Source organism: Apostichopus japonicus, chromosome 17 (genome assembly GCF_037975245.1).
Source record: "Apostichopus japonicus isolate 1M-3 chromosome 17, ASM3797524v1, whole genome shotgun sequence".
NCBI classification, from domain to species: domain Eukaryota; kingdom Metazoa; phylum Echinodermata; class Holothuroidea; order Aspidochirotida; family Stichopodidae; genus Apostichopus; species Apostichopus japonicus.
Window position 1 is genome coordinate 77501 of NC_092577.1, and position 16903 is coordinate 94403.

At 40.2% G+C, this 16903-nt stretch overlaps 1 long non-coding RNA gene across 1 annotated transcript in view; it reads right to left on the reverse strand.

Moving 5' to 3' along the window:
- The window catches only part of LOC139984746 (uncharacterized), a 14945-nt gene extending 9867 nt beyond the window's left edge, over positions 1-5078 (reverse strand). Inside the window, exon 1 of the long non-coding RNA XR_011799174.1 lies at positions 4775-5078. This is a non-coding gene — a long non-coding RNA (uncharacterized lncRNA). The remainder of the gene's footprint in view (positions 1-4774) is intronic.
- Positions 5079-16903: the final 11825 nt, after the last annotated feature.

Genomic DNA, 16903 nt, shown 5'->3' on the forward strand with positions numbered 1-16903 from the left:
ATAGCGTATGGACCTCGTCAACTGATAAAATAACCCTGTTTAAATCATTGCACTTATCAAATAGAATTGCACGAAGAGAAAGCTGTTCTTCATTAAAATCGATCTCGTCAAATCTACAATAAAACTGATTGAGTTCATTAATGAAGTCCATAGTAGTATGTGCAGTGTCTGACTTTTTCAGTTTATGACCAGTGATGGTGGACATGACTTTCCACGCTGCTCGACTATCGTTGCACTGAAATTTACGTTCAAGTTTCTTTCCATACTGATATTTACACCGTTTGATTTCTCTTTTAATTTCCCTTTGACGAGTTCTCGCTGTTTCGTAATCTTTGTTATGGTAGGCCACGTGTTTCTGTTTCATCAATACCTTCAAATCCTTAGATAACCACGGTTTACTGTTCGGGAATACCCATCTTGTTTTAGTTGGTACAATGGATGCAACACAAAAGTTAATATATTCACTGACAGCTGTAACCCTATTGTTGGTGTCGTCATCTTGGAACACGCCCCAGTCGGTGCTTTCAAAGCACCCACGCAACGTCTCAGTGACTTCATCCGACCACTCATGGTATGTAGTCTTAATCGGTTTCTTTTGTTTGACCCTCTGTCTGTAAAGTGGAAGTAAGTACATGGTATTGTGATCGGAATTCCCAAGGGGTGAGCAGAGTTTGACCTTGAATTGAGTTTTAACGTTGCCAAAACATTTATCTAGGATAGCATTCCTTCTTGTACATTTGTCAATGTACTGTACAAAGTTAGGATAACTAAAGTCACATTTATTGAAATCTCCCATTATAAGTTGTACAGCTTCAGGATTTAATGTGTTGATATTCTGGATTCTATCAGAAAGGGCTTCAATCGCTCTACTATTATTCGCCTTCGGGTGAACATAAACAACAGTGATGAACAACTGGTTAAATTCCCGGGGAAGGTAAAATGGCCGCACTCCGACGGTCATTAATTCAATATTCTCACAGCAGAACTTCTCCTTTACAACGTAATTATTGCACCAGTTATTATTAAAATAGAGACAAACACCACCTCCCTTAGATTTTCCGGAGTTGTGAGAACGATCCGACCTGATAAGAGTAAAATTATCAATGTCAACTGCACTGTCGGGTATGTTCGGGTTAAGCCACGTCTCGGTAAAACACATGACATTAGATTCGCGAAACTCATGCTTACCTCGCGTTGAGATTGAAAGTTCGTCAATTTTATTCTGAAGGGATCTAACGTTCCCAAGTATAATCGAGGGTAGAGGGGTGTTATGACTTACACGTCTTAAACGAGCTCGTACGCCACCTTTCCTACCTCTTTTACGCTTCTTTATGTCCTTTGGGTAATAGTCGTAATCAAATGGCCTAAGCATCCGCTTAGGCTGTAGCCGTATGAGTTCAGCAGCGCTGTAAGTAAGCCTCGATACAAGGCCAACATCATTAGAAAATGCTCCAGGGAGAGTCAAAAGCACGATAAAGAACACAACATACACCACTTTGAACATATAACAACACCTTCCACCAAACAAAATATTAAAACGACAAATATCCATGATAAAATGTGAGTTGAACACCGAGTTTTGCTAACAGGATGTCGCCACTGTGCAGCGCCACGTAACCCTCCCAAGTAAGGGTAAGAATAATGTCATGAGTACGAGTAGGAATAAACCCAAGAGTACGAGTAAGAATATTATCATGAGCACGAGTAGGCATAAAAACCATGAGTACGAGTAGCAATACAAATTCATGAGTGCAAGTAGGAATAAAGCCATGAGTACGAGGAGGAGTAAAAGGCCATGAGCACGAGTAGGAATAAAATCATGAGTACGAGGAGGAGTAAAAGGCCATGAGTACAAGCATGAATAAAGCAATGGGTCAAAGTAGGAGTACAAAGCCATTACTACGACTCACGAGTAGGAATAGTAATAAGTGAACAAGACAATATAACTGCAAATAAGTAAAATATGTGAAAGGAAGTAAACTAAGAAACCCTTGTGGGCTTAATCGAATAGAGTACTCCCATCAAAGAAAATAGAAAACCTTAACACCTAACAAAGAACCCACCCCCCCCCAAAAAAACAGATAACCTTAACAAATAAGACAAATAACACTACCCCCCCCCCCCAACTACCACCACCTACTCCCACCCCTTACAACAGATACAATCAATAAAGGCTTTCATAGTAAGTTTTCAGATGTCGCCTGAATGAAGCCACGGAAGTATAGGATTTCAAGTTGATCGGAAGATTGTTCCACAAAGAAATAGATCGATAACGGAGGCTTTGCATGCTCTTTGAATTACGACAAAAAGAAGCATGTAAATGACCAGCTTGTCTAGTATTATAATTGTGAATAGAGTGACCAATTGTATAAAAGGTAGCAAAACGACTTGGAAGCAGATTGCTCATAGCACGATAAGTAAACGTCAGAACATTTAAAGAAATGAGATCAGTGAACTTGAGCACGTTTAAGAAGGAGAATAAATGACTGGTATTTTCACGTGGAGCTGAAGACGTCATGTGCCTCACAGCCCGTTTTTGGAGAATGACAAGCTTATTAAGGTTAGTATTGAAGGTACCAGAACAAACTGAAGAGCAGTACGATAGATGAGGAAATTAAAACCATTAGTACGAGTAGCAATACAAATTCATGAGTACGAGTAGGAATAAAGCCATGACTCTGAGTAGGAGTACAAAGCCATGAGCACGAGTAGGAATAAAATCATGAGTACGAGGAGGAGTAAAAGGCCATGAGTACAAGCATGAATAAAGCAATGGGTCAGAGTAGGAGTACAAAGCCATTACTACAAGTAAGGGTAAGAATAATGTCATGAGTACGAGTAGGAATAAACCCAAGAGTACGAGTAAAAATATTGTCATGAGTACGAGTAGGCATAAAAACCATTAGTACGAGGAGGAGTAAAAGGCCATGAGTACAAGCATGAATAAAGCAATGGGTCAGAGTAGGAGTACAAAGCCATTACTACAAGTAAGGGTAAGAATAATGTCATGAGTACGAGTAGGAATAAACCCAAGAGTACGAGTAAAAATATTGTCATGAGTACGAGTAGGCATAAAAACCATTAGTACGAGGAGGAGTAAAAGGCCATGAGTACAAGCATGAATAAAGCAATGGGTCAAAGTAGGAGTACAAAGCCATTACTACAAGTAAGGGTAAGAATAATGTCATGAGTACGAGTAGGAATAAACCCAAGAGTACGAGTAAAAATATTGTCATGAGTACGAGTAGGCATAAAAACCATTAGTACGAGGAGGAGTAAAAGGCCATGAGTACAAGCATGAATAAAGCAATGGGTCAAAGTAGGAGTACAAAGCCATTACTACAAGTAAGGGTAAGAATAATGTCATGAGTACGAGTAGGAATAAACCCAAGAGTACGAGTAAAAATATTGTCATGAGTACGAGTAGGCATAAAAACCATTAGTACGAGGAGGAGTAAAAGGCCATGAGTACAAGCATGAATAAAGCAATGGGTCAGAGTAGGAGTACAAAGCCATTACTACAAGTAAGGGTAAGAATAATGTCATGAGTACGAGTAGGAATAAAAGGCCATGAGTAAGTATAGGAGTAGGGTTAGATGAATACGAGTAGTAGTAAAGTTATGAGTCTGAGTAGGAGTACAAAGCTATGAAAACGAGGAGGAGTACACACCATGAGTACGAGTAGCAATACAAATTCATGAGTACAAGTAGGAATAAAGCCATGACTCTGAGTAGGAGTGCAAAGCAATGAATACGTGTAGGAATACAAATTAAAGCCATGAGTACGTGTAGGAATACAATTTAAGCAATAGGAATATACAGCAATGAATACGAATATGAGTACAAATTAAGCAATGAGTACGAGTAGGAATACAATTTAAGCAATGAATACGAATATGAGTACAAATTAGGCAATGAGTACGAGTAGGAATACAATTTAAGCAATGAATACGAATATGAGTACAAATTAAGCAATGAGTACGAGTAGGAATAAAGTCCTGAGTGCGTGTAGGATAACAAAGACATGAGTAGCCTATACGAGTAGGAGTAAAAAATATTAGTACGAGTAGGAGTTAATCAAAATGTACTCGAGTATAAGCATGAGTACGGACTCCAGTGCTACACGCCTGGCTCTAACACTATTTATGAATGGACTATGTGTTATATTTATATTTCATGCAGGTCTTTAATTCAGTTTCTTCTGGGTTTTTTTTTATAACAGAAGAACATGCTCTTTTGCTGAATTAGTTTTGGGATCAAATGAGTCACGTCCCACGCCCATCGAAGTTCGTGAACTTCAATCACCCCCACCCCCCCCCCTCCCATCCATCCATGGGAACCTTAAAGAATTATTCTTGTCTAAGTTTTTCAATTTTATTGTTTTACGTCAAAAGCCATTAAAACTACAAATATGTGGCCGTGATATAAGAGTTGAAAAGAAAAAGAAAATTTCTGAACTACAATTATGACGACTGCCTCTCTTTCAATGCCGAAAAAACATTGTAACGAATAAACTCACGGGTGTACGGCCGTGCTGTCCACTCAGGCCGCTGTACATGACTGTGGAATGGCGAAAGGGATAAATTGGAGGCCCTCTGACAATAAGGCTATCAGTTAGGAATATTGGTCTAATCCGGTTCTGACTTATTGTATGATACAAATACCACACTGGTCGAAGGTGTTTCGTGAGGTCATGCAATTACACCTAAATACAATCTGCAAAATGTCCTCATTCTTAGATATATAAAGTAATTCATTCGAAGTATGTACTCACCAAAGTTGTCTGTTTGTCCGGCTCCGTGACAAATTGTGTTAGACACGAGAACTACAAAAATAAAGCGAATCATCTTACCAGGCACTAACTACATGGAATATGATAGTTTTAATTGATCACGTGACCTTTCTGGTCATACGGCTAGATAGATTGTCTATGGAATATCTCAAAACAGATATCCGTTTTGTTTATCAAATTCTTTCTTAAGTCAATCTGTGCTATTGCCTTAATCTGTTCATCTCTGAAGTGACGGTATTATAGGGTGGAATCCTCGCTGCTACTTATATATGATATGAGTTACAATATCAAACAGCGAACGAGGCAAACAAATACAACCATAACTGTCCCAGGGCGATATTATCATAAACAGCTGGTAGTAACGGGAAAATTTCATTTTGAACCTAAGGTCAAAACGCAGTGGTTTGTCAATAAAATATGCAACACGTAGTATGAACGTTTGTCTCAAGTGGTCGTGACTACAAGCAAAGTAGAACACATACCTTATAATTTGATTTGTATTCTTCAGGAAGTTCAGGTAGATACAAATTGAATCAACAGAAATGGGTTTAGCAGGAACAAAGTTACGGGACCAGATATATCAATATTATAAGCTATCCTTCTGTTAAGAAAAATCGACTGTTAAAGAAAAACATAATTATATTCCACTCAAATAAAAATAGGGACTGTGAAATTACATCAAACTTCAGACTTGAAAATTTGGCGAATATGAAACAAAACAGGTAACAGCCAATCGGTTGAAGCTCTGTCTCAGGAGAAATCCATTATTTCACATGAATATTACATGGCTAATTTGTCAAACAATTAAGCATAAAATGAAGCATTGAAGTCACTTTTGAATCCTGATAACGGTTTTTGGTGTATTGAGTATCGGTGACGATATGCATCACGCGCTGCAATTTATCTGACGTGATTTTGACTTATGACACAAAAACTACTGCTAGACTGCTAAGTGAAGCTATATGTTACCTTTATACACACCGTCAAAGTGAAGCTATAACCTTTTTAAATACAGTCAACTTGTTATAATGACTAGGCATGGTGCCCACATAGGCATACCAACTGTCCAAAATATTACGGCCATCTCATACATCTGAAACATTTAGAATGTGCAGCCGACGACATATTATTACCAATCCATATTTTGTAGATTGTAAAGTATATTGTATAGTAATTGTAAACGGAAACTGCATATGCTTAAAGTTCCAAAAGTGGCGGCGGTATTACAGAATGAGCTTATCAAATCAGAGGCGTAAACTGTTTAAATCATATACCTTATCTACATAGTCATATGCGACCTTATGATGAAATGCTACTAAATACAGACGTTTTTGAATCGTCGCAGCTGGACGAAGTAGTCAAAGCGTTAAAGACTAATAAATAGAAAGCAATGAAAGAATGATACATAATCGACAGAATTGAGTCTTGCCAATCACCTTCATGCAAGATTTAGTTTCTTTTTCTTTTCTTGTTGGAAGAGGGGCGGCATTTTGTTCTGTATTTTGTAGCGATGATACAATGGAAAAAACGTTAAACAAACAAATGTAATGATAATTCTCTCACGGATTTGAAAACATTGACCTTTTGAAGACAAAAGCTGGTCTAAATATGATACCTTTGATACATAGCAAAAAAATACATATTTCGGAGTAAACAGCATTCAGGACGAATACATTAAATGAAGTAATAATAAACAATAAAGAGCAACGAAAAACGTTTCTAAAAATTTAACAACTGCTTCATGTTATTAAAATAAAATTAGTCACGAAGTAGCTCCGGTCCAGTTATTTCTCGACTTGTAATATATAAAAACTCACTAACGGTATGCATGTCATTACTTTTTTTATATGCTACATGAGTGTCGCACTCTAATTAACATCACCATACTTCTGTGTGTCGTCACCGTTCGCGAACGTTTGTCTGTACAATCGAGCTCCGCTCTTAGTTGATCCAGGGCATTATCAGTCCACCGTTGAACTGTAACTATAGAGGAAGGCCTTTGTCTGTACAATCGAGCTCCGCTCTTAGTTGATCCAGGGCATTATCAGTCCACCGTTGAACTGTAACTATAGAGGAGGGCCTTTGTCTGTACAATCGAGCTCCGCTCTTAGTTGATCCAGGGCATTATCAGTCCACTGTTGAACTGTAACTATAGAGGAGGGCCTTTGTCTGTACAATCGAGCTCTGCTCTTAGTTGATCCAGGGCATTATCAGTCCACTGTTGAACTGCAGCTATAGAGGAGGGCCTTTGTATGTACAATCGAGCTCCCCACTTAGTTGATCCAGGGCATTATCAGTCCACTGTTGAACTGCAGCTATAGAGGAGGTCCTTTGTATGTACAATCGAGCTCCCCACTTAGTTGATCCAGGGCATTATCAGTTCACTGTTGAACTGTAACTATAGAGGAGGGCCTTTGTATGTACAATCGAGCTCCCCACTTAGTTGATCCAGGGCATTATCAGTCCACCGTTGAACTGTAACTATAGAGGAGGGCCTTTGTCTGTACAATCGAGCTCCGCTCTTAGTTGATCCAGGGCATTATCAGTCCACTGTTGAACTGTAACTATAGAGGAGGGCCTTTGTCTGTACAATCGAGCTCTGCTCTTAGTTGATCCAGGGCATTATCAGTCCACTGTTGAACTGCAGCTATAGAGGAGGGCCTTTGTATGTACAATCGAGCTCCCCACTTAGTTGATCCAGGGCATTATCAGTCCACTGTTGAACTGCAGCTATAGAGGAGGTCCTTTGTATGTACAATCGAGCTCCCCACTTAGTTGATCCAGGGCATTATCAGTTCACTGTTGAACTGCAGCTATAGAGGAGGTCCTTTGTATGTACAATCGAGCTCCCCACTTAGTTGATCCAGGGCATTATCAGTTCACTGTTGAACTGCAGCTATAGAGGAGGTCCTTTGTATGTACAATCGAGCTCCCCACTTAGTTGATCCAGGGCATTATCAGTCCACTGTTGAACTGTAACTATAGAGGAGGGCCTTTGTCTGTACAATCGAGCTCTGCTCTTAGTTGATCCAGGGCATTATCAGTCCACTGTTGAGCTGTAACTATAGAGGAGGGCCTTTGTCTGTACAATCGAACTCCGCTCTTAGTTGATCCAGGGCATTATCAGTCCACTGTTGAGCTGCAACTATAGAGGAGGTCCTTTGTCTGTACAATCGAGCTCCGCTCTTAGTTGATCCAGGGCATTATCAGTTCACTGTTGAACTGTAACTATAGAGGAGGTCCTTTGTATGTACAATCGAGCTCCGCTCTTAGTTGATCCAGGGCATTATCAGTCCACTGTTGAACTGTAACTATAGAGGAGGGCCTTTGTCTGTACAATCGAGCTCCGCTCTTAGTTGATCCAGGGCATTATCAGTCCACTGTTGAACTGTAACTATAGAGGAGGGCCTTTGTCTGTACAATCGAGCTCCCCACTTAGTTGATCCAGGGCATTATCAGTTCACTGTTGAACTGCAGCTATAGAGGAGGTCCTTTGTATGTACAATCGAGCTCCCCACTTAGTTGATCCAGGGCATTATCAGTTCACTGTTGAACTGCAGCTATAGAGGAGGTCCTTTGTCTGTACAATCGAGCTCCCCACTTAGTTGATCCAGGGCATTATCAGTCCACTGTTGAACTGCAGCTATAGAGGAGGGCCTTTGTCTTTTCACAATAGATCTGTATTTCGGTATGAGATGAACTTAGTTGTGATCGGCCTTTCCAAGGTTTGGTTTTGAATAGAGAAGCATTCTTCACATTCGAGTACAGCAGGTCCAGGGTAACATAATTTAGGGTTGCACACTAGACATGTTGGTACTAATGCACACTGCTTTTCTTTAAACCACAATAATTAATGATGGTAAGAGCGTCCGTATGTAACGCCATGTTAACATTTATTCAATAATTATAAAGAGATATCTTCAATTAATTTCAGATATCTCGAATTAAATTAAAGATATCTCTAATTATTGAAGATATCTTCAATTTAGTTTGAGATATCAGAAATTGCATTTTCGATATCTTGAATTTTATTTAAGATATCTCAAATTGATTTGAAGATATCAAGAAATAAATTAAAGATATCAAAAAAGGAAACATTATTTAAGATATCTCGAATTGAATTAGAGATTCCAAAATTGAATTCGAGATATCAAGAAAAGAATTCGAGATATCCAAAATTGAATTCAAGATATCAAGAATTCGAATTAGAGATATCTGGAATACAATTATAGATATCTGGAATACAATTAGAGATATCCAAAATTGAATTAGAGATATCAAGAATTCGAATTAGAGTTATCAGAAATTGAATTAGAGATATCAAGAATTCGAATTAAAGATATCTGTAATTATTATTATTGATATCTCTAATTCAATTTTGGATATCTCTAAATCGAATTCTTGATATCTCGATTTCAATTTTTGATATCTCAAATATGTTTCAATTACAGATATCTGGAAATGAATATGAGATATAGGCAGAGGCCTCAAACTCATGAAAATCATCTGAAAGTTCCAAAGCAGCCGGTTTTGAAACGTTGCGATGGGGAACGTACACCGTGTGGATAATCATGTGTGAAAATTCCAGTGGCCGATACTAAGGTCATAAACTGATCGTTACAATTTCAATATTTGTAGAGCATAGGTGACGTTTGATAATCGCGTTATTCGGGTGACACCAGGTCATACATCTTTTTGTCTTTACCAAAATTTCGCAACTGTACTATGATCATATCAACATGGCGATGCAATATGCAATAGGTGGCGCAATTATGAAACAAACAGCGATACATGTTTTTCTTGAAGAATTGTGGATGAAATGCTGTCCAGAACTCACCAGGTCAGAACTGGTTTGACGGACCACAGCTGAACGGAAATGTTCTGTCCAAGCCAGATTAGGAATGGCCTGACCAGATAAGATCAGTCCACACCAGAACTGACCTGATCCAGAAGGAACCTAACCAGATCTGACCCTATCAGATCAGTATTAACCATTAGACAACACCAGGTCAGAACTGAGCTGCTTGACCTGAGACCTGTACAGAACAACCGAGTCTTAAATTGGATCAGAACCGACCAAACCAGATCAGATCAGGGCTGACCCTATCAGATCAGGATTAACCATTAGACCAAACCAGGTCAGAACTGAGCTGCTTGACCTGAGACATGTACAGAACAACCGAGTCTTAAATTGGATCAGAACCGACCAAACCAGATCAGATCAGGGCTGACCCTATCAGATCAGTATTAACCATTAGACCAAACCAGGTCAGAACTGAGCTGCTTGACCTGAGACCTGTACAGAACAACCGAGTCTTAAATTGGATCAGAACCGACCTTACTGGAGCAGTTCATGTCTGACCCAGTGGCGGAGCTAGGGGTATTGGTCAGGGGGCGAGAATGGTCTGTAGGGGCGCTTTCGTCACTATCTAAGCGGAGCGCCACCACAGGTTGGCGTGGAGCGTACAGAATTTTTTTGAGTAAAGATACTCCCTAGATCGCCGGAATGACCCTTTCCGGGCCTTGCTATAAATTGCAGATAAACGAAGAATAAATAGGTTTCATCGCCATTTGAGACAACTCGGAAGTTTATATGGGTGTTGAAAGTACATGCGCTTCATCACAATCCCTGTGGTATCTTTGTGAGTGCTCATGTTTTCGTAGCCCTGACACAATGCCTGTTGTGCCTGTTGTAACCCACTGCACTAATCAACACACTGATCATGGAGCGGCGTATAACGTACACTGCATGTCGACTTAAAGTTTGGTGTTTATTACTATTTCAGCCACTACGCGTGGCGTATCGTCTAAAAATAGATCGAAACCCCCGTACAGTTCTTGGAAATAGCTTCGTACAACGGAAGTGCCGATAAATTAAAGACCGCCGTTAGAGCATTTTGTCAGAAAATTACACCAACAAAATGTGACAAATGTCAATAGGTAGATGAGAGCGCAATAAAATAGTCAATAATCGCGAATAAGTAAAAACTGTTAAAAAGCTGAAAAGGGCGCCAGCAGTCCATTTGAGTCCGTCAGGGGGGGGGGGGGGCATTCGCCCCCTGACTATATGGACGCTCCGCCACTGGTCTGACCCTATCAGATCAGGATTAACCATTAGACCAAACCAGATCAGAACTGAGCTGGCTGATCTGAGACCTGTACTGACCTAATGAGTCTTTAATTGACCTATTGAGTCAAACTAGATCAGTATTGACCTAACCAGAGCAGACTAGAACTTACCTGATCAGGCTATGTAATGTAGTAAAGATGTAGTATACCGCCACCATTTTGCTATTAACTTTAGATACCGTATTGGACGATAACGGACAGATGTGAAGATTACAATATAGTATGTAGAGCATCATAACACACGTCTCTTGTTTGCTCTCTGCTTCTTTGTTCATTCTATATCAGGCGCGTATCCAGGGGGCGTTGGGGCGTTGGGGGCGCGCGCCCCCGGGTAAGAAAAAGAGGAGAGAAAATAAGAGAAGAAAAGAGAGAAAAAAGAGATGGGGAAAAGAGGAGGAAGGAGAGGAAGGAAGGAAGGGAAAAGAAAAAGAAGAGAGAATAAGGAGAAAAGGAGGGAGTAGAAGATAAACGCCAAGACACCGGGAAGGGAAGAGGAACAGTCATAATTACAGCGCTGATCAATATTATATACACAGGGTAGCCATTGACGGATCGAGGATTACAGAGCTAGAGGCGGGCGCCTCACCCTACCCCTTACACCGACAACTCCATTTTTTTTCGTTTCCGTTTTTCCTCTCTCACTAATGTATATATATATATATGTATATACTATATATGGTCTATCATAACGCGTATGTGTGTATGGACGCCTTAATCAATTGTACAATTGTGCTATGAAACCAACTGTGGCTGGTCTCGAACTCGACCGAGTATTTCGGCATTAGACCAGGATCTATATGCGAACTGCACTAGACCTATGTCCTTCGGTGCAACACTGCCATCCAGAAATAAAATGTTATACATTCCGACCTGAACGCTAATTGTTACCCCAAAATCATGTAGTGGATCCAAGGGCGTATCATGGGGTGGGGCGGAGGGGGTGGGCGACGCACCCATCACTTCTTGAGATTGTACCCATGTGCCCCATCCCTCTAATCGCTTCCCGATGAGTTACGAAACTTAATTAATGACCTTCGCCCGTAGTACCAAGACCTTGACAAAATCCGGTAACACACCACTTCATTGATAAGAAGTGATCGGGTTGTACATTAGTGACGTCTAGAGGTCGTGCATTGACCTACATGGAGTGTGACCACTCCCGACTTTGCAATTTCCCAAGATCAGGCCCCGAAAAATCCCAAGGGCACTGTACTATATGGATATCTAGCGATATCTAGGGATGAAAATCCAAAGATCTTCCCTAAACTGAAGGCAGATAGAGAATCGAAGCCGTCAGTGTGTAATGAACTTGAAACTGTGCGTCTTTCGAAATGAAAAGAATGTGGGGCAAAGTAGCGTAACTCCTATGGGCTCGGACCGTGCTGAGCCGGTGGCCCCGACCAAAAGGGGGCCCCCGCTATACTGATGCACAGAGAAAGGGTACCTCTTTGGATAGGGAGGGCCCGTTTTACTGGGAAAGAAACACTCATGCAAGACTGAACAAGACAATATACATATTTTCACGTGATACGGACATCATGATCATGGGCTCATTTGGGTATTAATGTCTGTATCGAGCTAGTTGTGTTATTTATTATTATAATGAAAACAAAGTATAAAATTTGAAACCTAATTCCAGCCAATGTTGTACTGAGTACAACATCGGGACATGATTTTTTGAAAAAATTCTAAAATAATAACCCAACACTCAATAGACTTGAAACTGCGTTCGTTTGAAAAAGAAGACAGGGCTTTCATATAAATATAATAATAAAAGGTAAGAATAAAGATGCCTTCGGTGTATCTGGTAAGTAAAAAAGCACAGGAAATTAGGCTAAGATGTAGACAAAGTTTCAGCCGAAATTAGGCCTATGCTTAGGTTTGATTACTTTATTTGTTCAGTAGGCACTTGCCCACCCCCTCCCCTGGAAAAAGGTTAAGCATTTGACATTTCAATTATTTCACCCAACCAACAGTTATGTTCATTGCATACGGTCCTATAATGCATTACTGAAATTATTGAAAGTCAAAATCCTAAGACATGAGATCTCAAAATAACCAATGTGTAAATGCAACTTGAACGGGAAGTGTCTTTTCCGACGATCTAGGAGTATTTTTTGGTAAAAAAATCGTTGTACGCTCCGCGCCAACCGATGGTGGCGCTCTGCTTAGATAGTATCAAGGAGTATGTTACACCTACATGACCTACTGACCCTCCCCTCCCCCCTTTTGTAATCATTTCTGCGGACGCTCTTGCCTGGACCTTCTGATAGGAGGCCCCTTTGGGCCAGGAGCCCCCACCCTCCAGGCTCATCGTTACGCCACTGGTAGAGCATTGCACAATAAACAGATAATAGCTATTTATTTCAGTCTCATTTAATTATTCGAATTTTTAAGGAAACAACCGATATCACATCATATCAGTGAGCATGAAAATGGCGTTCCGGGATGAACAGCCTCCAAACTGTAGATGTGTGAAGTGTTCGGTTTCGGAAATATCTGGTATATTTTCATTTCCTTCAACGAAGTTTTATAGTAGCCGTTATAAGAGGTTTTAATATTTGTACACCAATAAATTAACTGTGTCTGAATTTTCGAAAATTCCCTGACCACCTTAACATACTTCCCTCTACTCGTGCAATTTTGACCGGTCTGTTAGGGGTTGAAGGAGGTTTTTCTATATTGGTTGTTCATAGATGAATTTTTGTGCAACATTATGGGTACGTTTTGAAGTGAATTTACTCACGAGAATTGTGTATTTTCAAATTCTGAACAAATAATGGGCTTAATACCTTGACGGCTTACGGGTATTGTGGGCCGCGACGACGTAGAATTACCTACAAAAAGCAATGATCCACAGGAGATGCGATGAGGTTGAACATGATGTGTCAGGCGCGGCGGAACGGAAAAATTATTGGGGGGGCTAATGTGTGGAAACTATCTAAGCGGAGCGCCACCATCGGTTGGCGCGGAGCGTACAAGAAAATTTTGGGTTTTTTCAAAGCCCCAGATGGCCGGAAACGGCACTTCCCGAGTGTTTTATGCTGCGAATACCTAGTCCTAAAATATGGGTCTCAAGCCTGCAATTTCTCAGATTGCACGTAAAAAAGTCTGTAAAAACATTGTAATTTGTATATTCGATGGTGTTTTAAGATAGTAGCTATTACTCGCAGTGTACTCGCAAAGACGTTTTTGAGTCTAGTAAGGGCAGTGGCGGAGCTAGGGGTATTGGTCAGGGGGGAGGGCAGGAATGGTCTGTAGGGGCTCTTTCGACACTATCTAAGCGGAGCGCCACCACAGGTTGGCGCGGAGCGTACAGAAAATTTTTGAGTAAAGATACTCCCTAGATTGCAGGAAATGACCCTTTCCGGGCCTTGTTAATTTGCAGATAAACGGAGAATAAATAGGTTTCGTCGCCATTTTGTCGGAAAATTACACCAACAGAATATGACAAATGTCAATAGGTATATGAGAGCGCAACAAAATAGTCAATAATCGCGAATAAGTGAAAGTAGTGAAAAGCTGAAAAGGGCGCCAGCAGTCCATTTGAGTCCGTCAGGGGGGGGGGGGGGGATCCGCCCCCTGACTGTATATATGGACGCTCCGCCACTACGTAAGGGGATGTTGGAGAACTGGCTGAAATGAGGCAAGTCATTTGCCTAAGACGAAGTTGTGTTACGCTTACCGGTACTCACACTCACTGCTTCTACTTTTCACGGGGCGTGAAGACGCGGTTGGGGTGACAATGTGGTCTATAGCCAGGGGACGGGCCGAGGGTCCCCCAGCAATTACTTAAATTATTACACCTATATAGTATACGTGTGCATCGGACAGATCGACACGTATGCATTGAAAAATGGGCAGATACACGTTTCGGAGCCTTAATAATTATTGGGGGGGCTTATCATGCATTTGCCCCCTCAACTTTTTCATTGGGGGGCTGAGCCCCCCCCCCAAGCCCCCCCCCCCCGGTTCCGCCGCCACTGTGATGTGTGACTGGTAACAATCTTCAACAAGAGCATCAATGACGCAGTATCTCAATACTGGAAGTTCTAATTTCGATTCCTAGTTTCTTATCTTTGCTCTGTCTCTACAATTATCAATATCAATATATATAATATTTTTGGTCATATAGTTTGACGTCAATGACAACAGTCAAATAAGAAGAGGCGAACAACTCGACCATATTCTTGATGCCCGCCTTGAGAAAGCTAGGCCTATCGACCTACTGTAGGTTACTGTAGACTGTAGTGGTGACTACCATCAAAACTGTGTACACTTCCAATTATCAAAACAACCCACGTTTTTCCATCTCAATAATTTTGACATGAAGATTTCGTGGATTTATGACTGGGAAAAAATAATGTACATATGTAGAATATAAGTTTTAAATTGAAAGTGATGGGTGGCCTCCTCCTCCCCTAATAGCCACCCCAGTTCCTCTCCACTTTAGTATTTTCTTTTAATTCTTTGTATATTTGATGTCAAACATCACAGGTTCAAAAGAAAGCTAAACATACTTCTTATAACCTTTTTATATCCTTATAAATAAAACATAACCTTATCCAATTTTTATAGTCTTATAAAAGTTGTGATGTTATGGCCGGCTCCTCTTTTATACATACTCCAGTGAAAATATAAAATGTGATAGATTATAATTTTTGTTTTTAATTCTTTTTTTGGGGGGGGGGGGGGTTAAAGAAATATACCAAACAAGCTGTTAATTCATAATGATGCTTCATTCTAGAAATGCACAATATACACTCTATTCCAAATGAATAGTTGTTGTATTATCCCATTAACATTATGTTAAATTTATGGAGTCACAGTTAATATATAAGTTGGAAACTTAACTTAAAAATTAAAACACACTGTAAGGCAATCAAACAAACTTACTGTACCCTGGCCCAAAACTGCCTGAACACCACCAGTACAATGCTAATGTGGCTATTACTAAATGAAGGCCTAATATAGAATGCATTATGCCTAGCCTAAACTTGTAGCCTTCAGCAGCACAAGTGTATACGTAATTATACAAAATACCTGATGGGCAATCAAACAAACTTATCATGACTCTTGCTCTGAAAAACTACCTGAACAACAGAACAATCCTTAAATTGATATTACTAAAACCATGGAGCTATAAACAGTCGAAGTCCTAATATCAATTAAATGCACAACAATGTGTATATGGAATTAGTGTGCAATACACGACCAGTACCAGCATCTCACAACAGTACAGTAAATTGGTCGTGAGGGTGACCATTTTCGTATATCTAACATGTAGCTGCCATGAGGCATAGCCAATCTGCTACAAACCAGACTTGGAGGCGGGGCTTGAGTCATAGCCAATCTGCTACACAAGACTTGGAGGCGGGGCTTAATCATCAAAAACAATGAAACAAACAAGTTTTGGAGCGTGTGCAAAAAGGCCTTATTTCAACTGTTTTTCAGAGTGATTTGGCCAAATTTGGACATAAATCGGTGAAAAAGTCATAGAATGAGATACAATTCTGGAATAAAAAATAGTAACTTTTGTTGGCCTATATGATATATGCTTGCTCTGGAAATTCATGAGAAAAAGAACTTTGTATGAAGACGCTGAAAAATTTTTAAGAGAAGAGAGAGTCCCACGTACTGTTACAATATCTCTATACATGTAATGTATTGAGATAAAAATGTTATAGATGAAAAAAAAAAAAATATTGGGATATTCTTGGTTCTCAGGCAAAAGTGTACATCTGGTTGGTCATTTCAAGCCCGAGGAGAAGTGCCATTTCCGGTGATCTGGGGGGTGTCAAAACCAGAATTTTTCTTGTACGCTGCGCGCCAACCAATGGTGGCGCTGCACTTAGATAGTAATTCGTGCCCCCCAGGTTAGAAAATCCTGGATATGCCCCTGCATATACATGCCCTTACCTAACACTGAAGGATATCACAGGCTGCAGATTAGAAAACAAAATGAATAAACACTGGCAGGAG